The sequence below is a fragment of the Lathyrus oleraceus genome, chromosome 5 (assembly GCF_024323335.1).
Source record: "Lathyrus oleraceus cultivar Zhongwan6 chromosome 5, CAAS_Psat_ZW6_1.0, whole genome shotgun sequence".
NCBI lineage: Eukaryota > Viridiplantae > Streptophyta > Magnoliopsida > Fabales > Fabaceae > Lathyrus > Lathyrus oleraceus.
In genome coordinates this window covers 536,831,770-536,845,483 of record NC_066583.1, presented here as the reverse complement: position 1 = coordinate 536,845,483, position 13,714 = coordinate 536,831,770, and the positions used below count along the sequence as shown (strand labels likewise).

General features: G+C 37.0%; 1 long non-coding RNA gene across 1 annotated transcript; it reads left to right on the top strand.

The window, feature by feature from the left end:
• Positions 1-12,687: 12,687 nt before the first annotated feature.
• On the top strand, positions 12,688-13,215 carry LOC127086189 (uncharacterized). Its single transcript, XR_007789421.1, has 2 exons — positions 12,688-12,778; positions 12,887-13,215. It is a non-coding gene; the product is annotated as an uncharacterized LOC127086189 (long non-coding RNA).
• The last annotated feature ends 499 nt before the right edge of the window (positions 13,216-13,714 follow it).

Genomic DNA, 13,714 nt, shown 5'->3' with positions numbered 1-13,714 from the left:
GCAAATCGATGCGGGGTTTCTGGTGACTTCTATATATCCTCAATGGGTGGCCAATATTGTGCCCGTGCCTAAGAAAGATGGAAAAGTCCGGATGTGTGTGGACTATAGAGACTTGAATAAAGCTAGTCCGAAAGATGTTTTCCCTCTACCACATATTGATATGTTGGTAGATAATACAGCTAAATTCAAAGTCTTCTCGTTTATGGATAGATTTTCCGAATATAATCAGATTAAAATGGCACCCGAGGATATGGAGAAGACAACATTCATCACACCTTGGGGAACATTCTGTTATCGAGTGATGCCCTTCGGTTTGAAGAACACTGGAGCCACGTATCAACGAGCTATGACCACCTTGTTTCATGATATGATACACAAGGAGATTGAGGTATATGTTGACGATATGATTGTTAAGTCAAGAACGGAAGTTGAACATGTAGAGCATTTGTTGAAGCTTTTCCAGCGTTTGAGGAAATATAAGCTTCGTCTGAATCCCAACAAGTGTACATTTGGAGTCCGTTCTGGCAAGTTATTGGGCTTCATTGTTAGTGAAAGAGGTATTGAGGTTGATCCTGCAAAGGTCAAAGCAATACAAGAGATTCCTGCGCCCAAAACTGAGAAGCAAGTCCGAGATTTTCTTGGCCGCTTGAATTATATCTCCAAGTTCATATCCCACATGACTGCCACATGTGCGCCTATATTCAAGCTCCTCCAGAAAGATCAGTCCCATGATTGGACCGAGGATTTCCAGAAAGCTTTCGACAGTATTAAAGAATATCTGTCTGAGCCTCCGATTCTGTCTCCGCCTGTAGAGGGAAGGCCTTTGATCATGTATCTGACTGTTCTTGAAGACTCGATGGGTTGTGTCCTTGGTCAGCAAGACGAATCAGGGAAGAAGGAGTATGCTATTTACTACCTGAGTAAGAAGTTCACTGATTGTGAGTCTCGATACTCAATGCTTGAAAAGACATGTTGTGCTTTGGCTTGGGCTGCTAAGCGCTTACGCCAGTATATGATAAATCATACGACTTGGTTGATATCCAAAATGGATCCAATCAAGTACATCTTCGAGAAGCCTGCTTTAACAGGGAGAATTTCCCGTTGGCATATGTTGTTATCTGAGTATGATATTGAGTATCAAGCTCAGAAGGCTATTAAAGGTAGTATCTTGGCTGACCATTTGGCACATCAGCCTATTGAAGATTATCAGTCAGTTCAGTATGACTTCCCGGATGAGGAAATTCTGTATTTGAAAGTGAAAGACTGCGATGAGCCTACACTTGATGAAGGGCCAGAGCCTGGTTCCAGATGGAGTATGGTGTTTGATGGCGCTGTAAATCAGTATGGAAATGGTATTGGGGCCGTGATTATTACTCCTCAGGGCGCGCATATTCCTTTTACAGCAAGGCTAACTTTCAAATGCACGAATAATATGGCTGAGTATGAGGCCTGTATTATGGGATTGGAGGAATGTATTGATCTAAGGATCAAGCATCTTGATGTATATGGTGATTCGGCCCTCGTTGTTAATCAGATTAAGGGTGAATGGGAAACGAATCAGCCTGGTCTCATTCCATATAGAGATTATGCGAGGAGGATTTCAACGTTCTTTACTGAGGTCGACTTCCATCATATTCCTCGAGATGAGAATCGGATGGCAGATGCTCTTGCTACACTTGCTTCGATGATTGTGGTTAAATTGTGGAATGAAGTCCCCAATATCACCGTGATGCGCTTGGACAGACCAGCTCATGTATTTGCAGTAGAAGAAGTAAAAGATGATAAGTCGTGGTATTATGATATCAAATGTTTCCTTCAAAGCCAGATTTACCCGCCTGGGGCATCTGTAAAAGATAGGAAGACTTTGAGGAGATTGTCAGGCAGTTTCTACCTCAATGGCGAAGTGCTTTACAAAAGAAATTTTGACATGGTTCTGCTCAGATGCGTGGATAGACACGAAGGAGACCTGTTGATGACTGAGGTCCATGAGGGTTCATTTGGTACTCATTCCAATGGACATGCCATGGCTAGAAAGATGTTGAGAGCAGGCTACTATTGGCTGACAATGGAGTCTGACTACTGCAAATTTGTGAAGAAATGCCACAAGTGTCAGATTTATGCTGATAAGATTCATATTCCCCCGACACTTTTGAATGTGATCTCATCACCATGGCCTTTCTCCATGTGGGGAATTGACATGATTGGCATGATAGAGCCGAAAGCGTCCAATGGACACAGATTTATTCTCGTAGCAATTGATTACTTCACCAAGTGGGTTGAAGCGGCGTCGTATGCAAATGTGACCAGGCAGGTGGTCGTGAAGTTTATCAAGAATCAACTCATATGCCGATATGGTGTGCCAGATAAGATCATTGCTGATAATGAATCTAACTTGAATAACAAGATGATGAAAGAACTGTATAGTGAGTTCAAGATCGCGCATCATAATTCTTCTCCTTACAGACCTAAGATGAATGGGGCTGTTGAAGCTGCTAATAAGAACATTAAGAAAATTATCCAGAAGATGGTTGTTACGTACAAAGATTGGCATGAGATGTTGCCATTCGCTTTGCATGGATATCGTACATCTGTCCGCACTTCAACAGGGGCAACCCCTTTCTCTCTTGTTTATGGCATGGAGGCGGTACTCCTAGTAGAGGTGGAGATCCCATCAATGAGAGTCTTGATGGAAGCCAAGTTGACTAATGCTGAATGGGTTCAGAGTCGTTATGACCAGCTGAATTTGATTGAAGAAAAGAGGTTGACTGCCATGTGCCACGATCAGTTATATCAGCAGAGGATGAAGAAAGCTTTTGATAAGAAGGTCAAGCCTCGTGTGTTCTGAGAAAGTGACCTTGTGCTCAAGAAAGTCTTGTCTTTCGCGCCCGATTCCAGGGGCAAGTGGACTCCAAACTATGAAGGTCCATATGTTGTTAAGAGAGCCTTTTCAGGCGGTGCTTTGATACTTACAACTATGGATGGGGAGGATTTCACTCGTCCTGTGAATTCAGATGCAGTCAAGAAATACTTCGCCTAAAAAAATAAAAAATAAATAGCTCGCTAAGTTGAAAACCCGAAAGGGCGGCTTAGGCAAAAATGAGTGTCTCGGTGGATTGAAAACCCGAAAGGACGGTCCAAGCAAAAGTTAGAGACATGAAAAATGAATATAGGTATCCCGCTAGATTGAGTACCTCATCCTGGGGAATCTAGGCAAAAATTAGGGATTTGGCAAGTAACTGCATCCTGACAAGACTTTGTTCTACAACTGTCATTCGTCAGAAATCCTTGCTCATTATCAGCCAAAGCTTCAAATACATCGGATTCAGAATTGGTGGAGAAATGGTCATTATGTTCAATGTAGCCCTTTTCCAATATATATCACCAATTTCAAATTTGTAAAGATCTATGGAGTCTTGCCATTCGCAGACTACCATTCTATCAAATAAATTTGAGCCTTTTATCCAATTATTGGCACTCTTATTTGTTTCTATTCAACAAATGTTTTGCATGTTTTGATTAAGAAAATATCATTGTTTTAAACGATCAAATTTTTTATAATTTGTTTTTAAACAAAGTGAACATTCACAATGACGAAAGGATACTTAGGAGATCCTCAGTGCTCTCCCAAGGGTGGTACGATCCCCAACAGGGTAAGATTTTTGTCCATATTCCTGGCATGACTGTATCTCCTCCCTCCGGAACCCCTTGTGGTTTATCCTACCAAGTGGATTGCTTGTTGAGAGTCACCTCTCTTCCCTTCAGCAGAGTAGCAATCTTTCTTCCTCAGCAACTTGGATCTCTTTGGGCAAGAGCGGTATTTGGTGGTTGATCCCGATAAATCCTTTATCTCCTCGGATAGATTCCCCAGTAGAGTTGTTGGTGTGGTGGACCTTGTCTGTGATAACTCTCGTTCCCAGCTGGAATGATTGACGATTCATCCCTTGCAGAGTTCTTTGCTTCCTGGTATCTCTGATCCCCAGCAGATTGGATACTCCCCGGTGAACTTGGCTTTCTCTCTTGAGATGTAGTACCGGGTGGTTGATTCCTGGACCTGGTTGTGTTAGATATGTCTGTCTGTCAGCATACATCATACATAAACCACGCATATTCATGCATAATTATAACATTCAGATATTCATGTTGCATTCTTTGCCATATATCGTTGTTTGCTGTCTCCTGCTATTTGGTGATATACTTCCCCGAGCAGATGTGTGTGTTTGATCTCTCCATATAGAGTCAGCTCCATAAGCAGAAAGCGTCTATCCTTTCTTCCATATTCCCCACCGGGTTATATCCTCGTGGATGTTGATTGTTTTTGTTCCTTCCCAACACATATACTGGGATGGTTTTCCCCATTGAGTTATATCCTCACCGGGACAAGTCGTGATTTGGTGTGCCTATCTAGTTTGATCCTAGATCGGTCTCTTGAGACTCTTTTCCTGTTTCCCCGTGGTAAATGAATAATTGCTCAATAATTAGTAATTATTATCCCCGGCGGAGTTTGTGTTTCTCTACCCTCATACCGGCAGTTGTAAACCCTATTTCTTCCCTTTTTGTAGAGTAACTATTTTTGCTCATCTTTAATTGGTGACAGTTATCTTCATCCAATATTCGGTGATGATATCCCCTCATCTGCTTGGATAATTGCCCTGATTACGCAATTTATCCCCAGCGGGTCATCTCTCGTCTACCTTGTTGTTGTTGGTAACGATTGTTTCTCCCCTGAATTGGTCATCATTATATACCTAGTTTCGGTATCCCGATGCCTTTTCTTTTCAGTCGATTTATCCTTTATTAACCCAGTAACCGGTTGTGGATAATCGTCTATGCGAGTATATTATCTACGTTCTGACGGTAATAAATAGTATATCTCATGCACTCTCGGGTCTGAAGCCTTTTGTTCTTCCCCAGTTGAGTAAGATTCGTATCCCCTTTGTGGAGTCGAATATCCATCCTGTAATCGAGTTTGCTTTTAGCCCTCTTTTGGATGATGAGTGTTTTGGGAATATTCCCCAATTCACGCCTTGGTTGGTCACCTATTATATGCCTAGTAACCGGTATCCCTGGTGTTCCTTCCTCTCTGCTCCCTATTATGACTTTTTGTCCCCTGTGGAGTCAGAATCCCTGAGTTGAAGTATATCTTTTAGGTTTTCCTCAGACGTTTTGAAGTTTTGATATCTCTCACCCTTATACCGGTCTTGGATATTCATCTCTTCCTGAGCATGTTGTATCTCTCACCCTCATACCTGGCGTTCAGATCACATGTCTCCTTGAGCTTATTACCCAGTAACCGGTAATACCTCGTCCCGCTGCTTCCCCAGGAGTGTCCTTGTGGACATCCCCAGCGAAGTCCCTTAGTGGATTGTTTTCATCCGGATTTTATCCGAAGTATCCGCTGTGGATAGTTTTTTGCTGTATTGGCATATTCCCCAATACATGCATCTTCGAGTCAGCTCGAGTCTTTCAATTGGATCTTTTCCCTTTGGAATTATATTCCCCACGCTTTGAGTCGTGACCTGCTCACGCATTTTTATCCCTTTTCTATCCCCAGGAGAGTCCCCAGGGTCTTGGTCCCATGGAGTGAATTGCTCATATGGATTATCAGTGGCTTCTGATTTCTTTGTTTTTATGGACACATATCTCCACAGAGTGCTACCATTTTTCATACCTACATTTGCATCATGAGGTCTCTTAGGGGCCAAAATCCGTCTATGTTATTATTTAAGCCCATTCTACCCCGTCGAGACGAAGATTTTAACCTTCACTTCTCCGGCTAGAATGACCTTACATACATGCATGTGTAAGACCCCAATTTTGACCTTAAGATCCCTCATGGCATCATAACATTGCATTTGCATTGCCTCAAGGATCTTTAGCATCTTGGTTCCCTTTGCCTTTGGTTGGGACTCCTTGTGATTGGTTTGAGATCACCAAGCATGCTTGAATTATACATCATTGTTTCTCTTACTTTTGTTTACTAACCAAAAGCACAAAAATGTGTCACTAACATCTTTTGTTTGAAGCTTGAGTATCATCCAAGACACTTTGTGGGTTCTATTTAGATGATCAGTCAACACAAGGGAATGACTTGAGATACTTCCAACAGGTTCAAATGGGGTCTATTCGTCAGTCAAAACGTTAATCGTGAAGGAGCAAAAGTTTGTTCATGAGTTGTCATGCTCGCTAGGCGAGCAGAATGGGTCGCCTAGCGAGTCCCAAGAAAAGCCACCAGAATCACCTACGCTCAGAGGAATTTCTTGAACTGTCATGCTCGCTAGGCGAAGCCCACGTGTTTAAAATAAATAAATAAATAAATAAATAAAATATAACAGAAAATTTTTGGACTTGGGCCTCTCTCATTTGAGCCCACAGGTCCATAAAAATCAGGTTATAAATTCAGAGTTTCAGTGAAACAAAAGGCCATTCTATTCCTATTACCCTGGCAGGGAAAAAGATAGTGAGAGAAGAGCTAACAGAGTTCAGAGCAACCTCCAGAGACTGAAGGGAACTCATCGGCAAAGAACCAATTCCCTCTCATATAAACCCTAAGAGTGCTTTGCAAACCCAACCGGGCAATTCAATTTCATTCGATATCTCCAGTCAGGTTTGCCTTATTCCCATTACTTTATGCTTTTAATTTGAATGCTCTGAATGTATGAGGTATTATGGGTGAATTTGATACCCTTTTGATGCATGTGTTTGACAAGAGGTTTAGGCCTCCTACCCTTGGTTGCTTTTTGTGAGCTTTTTGTGAATTTTAATGGCATGATTCATGTGGTTACATTTTGATTTGGGGGCAACTCTTGATTACCCTATCTTGTTTCTCTAACCTGTTTGTTGAGTTTTGTTTTGTGAGGGCTCATATGACTCTTGCAGAGATGGCTTTCCTGGTGTTCCACTTTATTTGTGGGATACCACCTGGAGGTTTATTCCGATTACCTGTACTGACTGACTTTCTTTGATGGTGTTTAGCTTGGGAATCTCTGGGTTTCTTATTTATCTAATTGTTGTTACTTCGGATCTTTATCCGTGTGGTAGACCTCTCAATCCCTTTATTTTTCCCGCATTTTACCGCTTTCTTAGGTTTCGTATAGCCTCTCGTTGCATGTCAATTAAGGTTGCGCGGTTCCTTCATCTAGGACTGCCTTTTTGCATAAGCATCCCTAAAACCCCAAACTCATTGATTTTTCTTCTCCTAAGAACACGTTATCTCCTTCTACTACAGGCGAGTAAGTCTCCAAAGGTCGAGCATCCGGTAGATTGCGTAGTAACGTCGTTCACCCCAAAACACAACCCTTACCCCATAGGTGGTCGAACTACATTTTGCTCTGATTTTCATCCCAGATGAGATACGTAGGCATAAGACGCGATGTCTTAGCGAGCACACTCCTCTTTAACCCATAGGTAGCCGAGCTACGAAGACTCTGATTCTCAGATTCATATGAGATACGTATGCAGTGGATGCGACGTCCGTGCGAGTCATTTTCTTTTGACCCTTCTTTTAGTAAGTAGTACATTAGATAAACATACACGCTTTTCTCATCCCTTAATCATGTTTGCACAAATAAATTTTCAAAAAAAAAAACAACAACCTTTGCAACAAATGTGAAAAGGGCTCCCTAGGAGTACCTAGGATGTTTTGGGTGCCTAACACCTTCCCATTGCATAACCAACCCCCTTACCCAGATCTCTGACATTTTTACTAGTTTTTGATTCGATAAAACTTTTAGGTTTTTGTTCGCTTTATAACCATTCCTTTGGATAAATAGAAGTGCGGTGGCGACTCAACTTGTATGATTTACCTTGGATTTAGTCAATATCTCTAATGGTAACGAATACCCCGCTACAGCATGTATAGTTTTTTTTTCGAAAGACTCTTTTAGGATCATGATGGCATTGGTAGCTCATTTTGATTTAGAGTTGCATCAGATGGATGTAAAGACCGCGTTTCTAAATGGAAACATTGAAGAGACAATATATATGGTGCAACCAGAAAACTTTGTATCAGAAGACCCAAAGTTTATGGTTTGCAAACTCAAGAAATACATCTACGGCCTTAACCAGGCTTCCCGTCAATGGTATTACAAATTTCATCAAGTAATATCCTCATTTGGTTTTGAGGCTAATCCAGTTGATAATTGTGTATACCAAAAGTTCAATGGGAGTAAATTTGTTTTCTTGGTACTATATGTAGATGATATCCTTTTGGCAAGCAACAATATAGGCTCATTGCACGAAACCAAGAGATTTCTCACAAATAAATTTGAGATGAAAGATCTTGGGGATACCTCCTTTCTCTCGGGAATTCAAATACTTAGAGATTGTTCTCGAATTATTTTAGGATTGTCACAAAGGAGCTATATTGATACAGTTCTGGATAGATTCACCATGAAAGATACTAAACCAGGAGACATATTTGTTGCTAAAGGAGACAAGTTTTGTCTAAAATAATGTCCCACTATGGATCTTGAAAAGGAAGAGATGCATAAGGTTCCATGTGCTTCAGTTGTGGGAAGTCTTATGTATGCTCAAGTTCGCACCCATCCCGACTTAGCATTCATTGTAGGAGTTCTTGACATATATCTAAGCAACACTGGTATGCAGCACTAGATAGCAGTAAAGCGTGTAATGCACTACCTGGAGAGAACAAAATACTTCATGCTCACTTATCGAAAGTCAGATAACTTGAAGATCATTGGGTATTCTGACTCAAATTTTGCAGGATGCCCAGATAACTGACGTTCCACATCTGGTTACATCTTTCTCTTGGATGGAGGAGTCGTCTCCTGAAAGTCTTCCAAACAAACCTTAGTGGCTCCCTTCATCATGGCAGCAGAGTTTGTGGCTTACTTTGAGGCATAAAATCATGCAATCTGGTTGCGGAACTTTGTCACAATCCTACATATTGTTAGGAGTATTGAAAGGCCCTTGAAGATTTATTGTGACAATAGTGCAGTTGTGCTCTACTCCAACAACAATAAGTTCTAGAAAATCAAAATTTATTGATATCAAGTATCTTGTTGTGAAAGAAAGAGTTCAGGAGAAGAAAATTTTGATAGAACATATAGGGACAAACTTAATGCTACCTAACCCACTAACCAAAGGTTTGACGCCTAAGGATTTTCATAGGTATGTTGGTCACATGGGTCTTGGTTTTGAGATCGCCTTTGATTAGTGAGAGTTTTTTTCTCATTTTTTTATGTTCTATATTTTGGTTTTATTTTGGTACAAACTTTATGTTATGTTTAATTTTCTGCAGAAATAAAAACTTATAAGGTACTATTGTTATAATAATATTAAGTTTTTTGTTATGTGCAAATATTGTAACTTTGAATTGCACCTAAGGAACTTCAGTTTGATCTCACTAAAGACTCCAGTAGGACCAGTTGGAAATATGCATGATTTAGAGATCACATTGCATGAAATTTTCATATGTCACTCATCTATATCGATTTATGTCATCAAGTACGTTGATGTGGTGGTCTCGGGGTTCTGTCACGTTATACGTTAGTGACGACAACAGTGATGGTCTCATTATTGATGTATGAGGTGGATCAAATTGTAAAGTTGAAATCTAAGGATAAATAATATTCAGATGTGCGTCTAAAGAACTGTGATATAATTATTAAAATATATCGCTCAAGTGAGAGATTGTTGGAATATTTTTATATATATTATTTTAATATTCCAATGATTATTATATGGGTCTATATATATTTTAATTATATTAGTTATTTTATCAATTAAGTGCCTTAAATAATTAAGTCATCAAATAGAGTTAAAAAGCTGATTAGATTTTATTTAGAAATTATTTAATTAATTAAATTATTGGATATGTGCTCAAATATGAGTGGATGTCAAGATGATCTAATTTGAAATAATGAGAACTCTAATTGGCCATCACATTATATATAGGTTATGGTTCTCAATATACCGTACACAAGTAAATTATCTTTTCTCCCCATCTGAAGAGAATTCGAGGCATAAGGAATATCGGTTGAGGAAGAACCACAAAAACCATCAACTTATGGGTTTTAAGATTACTATCAAAAGAGAATTTTTTCAATGGATATAAGTATTTTAGAATTAATTTATCGATCCTATAATTGTATACATGTTTGTATGACTATTTTGGTTATGCATAAATTATATGTCATAATATGTTGAGATTGATTTAAATTCTAACATATTTTCCTCGTAGCATGTTGACTAAAGCGTTTGATATTATTGTTAACACCGGTATATAACCCAAATCCCATGGGCTGAGTTATAACTTGATATGGTTTCAAAATCTATTATGGAGCATAACTTAGTGCATACCACTTATATACATTACATTCATCATAGCCAAGAGAAGCCTTTAGATATTTTAAATAACGAGCATATCACTTTCCTTTTATTTTGGTTAAATAATTCTTTCGTCTACTCTAAATCTATTTCTAGTGGAAAATCACTTCTTCCTCTAGCTATATTGCTTCATGAGGGTCATATTACTAGCTTGATAATTCTTGTTGGCTAAATTGTACCAATATTTAGATGACTTATATAGTTATCTTTCAAAAAATGGGATTCTCTTTTGAACATGGAGGGTCCAATTTTGCTTCTACGGCTTTCGTTGAATGTCATATTTTCATATAGGTTTGAAAATATTGATATCCATCCCCCATGCGATTCCTTTCTAAGGAAAACTTGCTTACCTTAATGAAAAAGATAATTCCACGCATCTTAAGACCGTTCACAAACAATATTCCAAATAGTTCCTTACCTTTGCGCCACACATTACTACTTTGTATCCTTTTGCTAATCACCCATGGATCCACGTTGGTTTACTCAAAATTTTTCTTATTTAGGTACTTCAAAGTTTCCTTCTTTACTCAAAAGAATATTTATTTGGTCGAACGATTCCTTTAGATGTTACTGGAAAAACAACTAGGGTATGTCCTCGGGTATGAAAATCCCCATCAATAAAAAAGATTCTGGGTTTCTCATAATTTGATGTACTATAGAAGATAGTACATTCAAGAAGGCTCTAATTGATTCAGGATTTAGCGTCAATTTGATGTCATTATTAACTTATAAAAATTTTGGCATCATAAAATTGAATGAAACGAAACAAAGATGAATTTAAAATTTGCATATCACTACACAAAGATGTTATTTAAAATTCAACAGACACATTTAAATTTCTAGTTGACTTCGTGATTGTGAATATGCCTGAAGACAAAGAGATATTTCTCATTCTTGGTCGACCATTCTTGCTTACAAATAGATGAAATATCTTAGAAGAATGTAATAGCAATTTAAAGGTTTATGATGAGTAAATAACATTAAATGTGTTAGAAATCAGAAAGCAAGAGGAAGACAAATAAAATCACTATCAAGTAAGTATGATTAAAACATGTGCCGAAAGCCAAATTCAAACACTACGACAAGATAAACTCTCAAGAATAACATCTCAAATGGTTACGTCACCACCAACACCTCTCATAAAAAAAGTTTCAAAAATCCATTCCAAAAGTCTAGCGAGAAAAAAAAAAGTGGCATTGAAGTAATGCTATGGAAATATTGAGTAATCTATTGCACAAAGCGATCTCAATCTCTAAGGAAATGATATCATGTTTAAGAAGAAAAAAAATCAACGAACTTTGGAAGATGAAATATTCATCCTAGCATGGATGGTGAGGTGTAAAGATAATGATGTTAAACGAGCATTGTTTGAGAGGCAATCCAAAAGAGGTACTCTGACCTTTTTTTTTTTTAATTATGTTTTGAATTAAAGTTAGTTTATTTAGTTTATATTTTTAGTATGTTTATTTTCGTATGGTTATATGATAATTCGTAGTAAAATAATGATTGTCTTAAAACCGATTAAAATAGCTATTTTCAGTCCAGATACATAGCACATGTTAAAGTACTTTTTACATATTTTGAAACATTCTAATGTGATTTTATTGAGTTATATTAAACGTTGAGCAGGTTTACAATGACGGATGGTGATATCACACCAAATTAGATGTACCGTATAGGTTGTTCATGTCTAATCCAATATGGTGAGTGACACAAAAACAAACAAACACTTTGTTTAATCAATTTGGAGCATTTTGGTATGTATTACTTATTAAAAACTCGTATATGTTCTTAATTGATTTCATTTGTAATGTTTACACACATTAATGCAAGTTATTTATTTTTAGTCCAGAGTCTTTCGTACTAACATTTTTATTTTTATTTTTATTTTATCCTTTAAATATCCACATTGAGCTTGTTTCCATTTTTTGTTTTAACCTTAATTTATAACTCTTGATCTAAACACTTCTCTACCATACTTGGAGTAAAAGAATTACGCCTCAAAGATGTGTATAATTTAAGTTTGAGGTTGTTGGAATAACAATTAATAAATTTAGAGTATCAATTAGAAATTCAAGAAATCAAATGAATATGAGTACAGTTTAAAGAGAAAAGCAACTGAGTTGAAAAAAAAATCAACTAATTTAAATTTAAAAAAAAAAGAAAAAGAAAATTTTGAAAAATAATCAACTAGAAAAGATAAGAAAAAGAAATGCTCTCTAACAATAGTTTTAAAAATGGTATGAAAAAAAAGTGAGATTTTCATTTGAACATGACCCATTACTTTTTATTATTTTAATCTATTGCATTTGTTTCCTTTGCCACCTTAAATAGCCTCTAGCAATGCTAGTTTGTCAAGCTTCCAAAATGATTACTAGCATCAAAAATATTTTTGCAATCTTCTGCATTGTTTTGGTCATCATGAACACAGGTGAGAAACAATTTCATAATAATTTTCTTTAGCTTTTATTCTTGTAAAACTTGTTATACAGATTTATAATGCCATGAACGTTTCTAATGATAGTATTTGGATTTGCAGGTGTAACGAGTGAACAGGTTATTGTTCGCTCTAAAATCTGCCTTGGCACAGGGTCTTGTCCAAATAATGATGCACATTGTTCCAAATTTTGTGCAGTAAAGAGTTATTCTAAAGGTGGAAATTGTATTGGAAATGTATGCTGTTGCGATAAATAGCTATATGTTGGATAATTGCAACTATTCTCAAATAATGTATTTGCTTAACACTATATGCAAATAAGACTGTATTATTTCCGTACAGGAAAATTGAGAAAAAATAGAATATTTTAATTTTCATTACATTTTATATTTGCATTTGTATGAGTTTATGGAATACAAATTTATCATTTATGTATCTTTTAAATTTGAGATTTGGGTTGTGTGAAAAGAGAAACGGGTGGAAATAAAGGATTGTGTATTTGTGGGAGAACATGATAAGCTATTTTCTGGTAACATTTCCGTAGCTCTTGTGATTAATCTTTTATAGTGTCGATCAGGTAAATGATTTGTCCTTTAGAGGAAGAACAATTTAGATTGGAATGGATAAACAATTTATTTATTTTTTTTTGTCTATTCCTCTTATTTGTTTATCCTTGCTTTGGTTTCGATTCGTGGAGATGAGATGAATTTTTTTAAGTAATATTATAGAATTTAGATTTTCTTTTATCATTAATTTTCAATATTTACAATTGAATTAACCTTTAAATTTCAATTATTTTAATTTAATAATATATTATAGGACATTGTTATATAATGAATTATACATTACAGTTGAAAATTTATGGATTAATTTGTAATAAGTATATGCCATTATAATTCAAAATAATATATTAGAAACAATTTATAAATT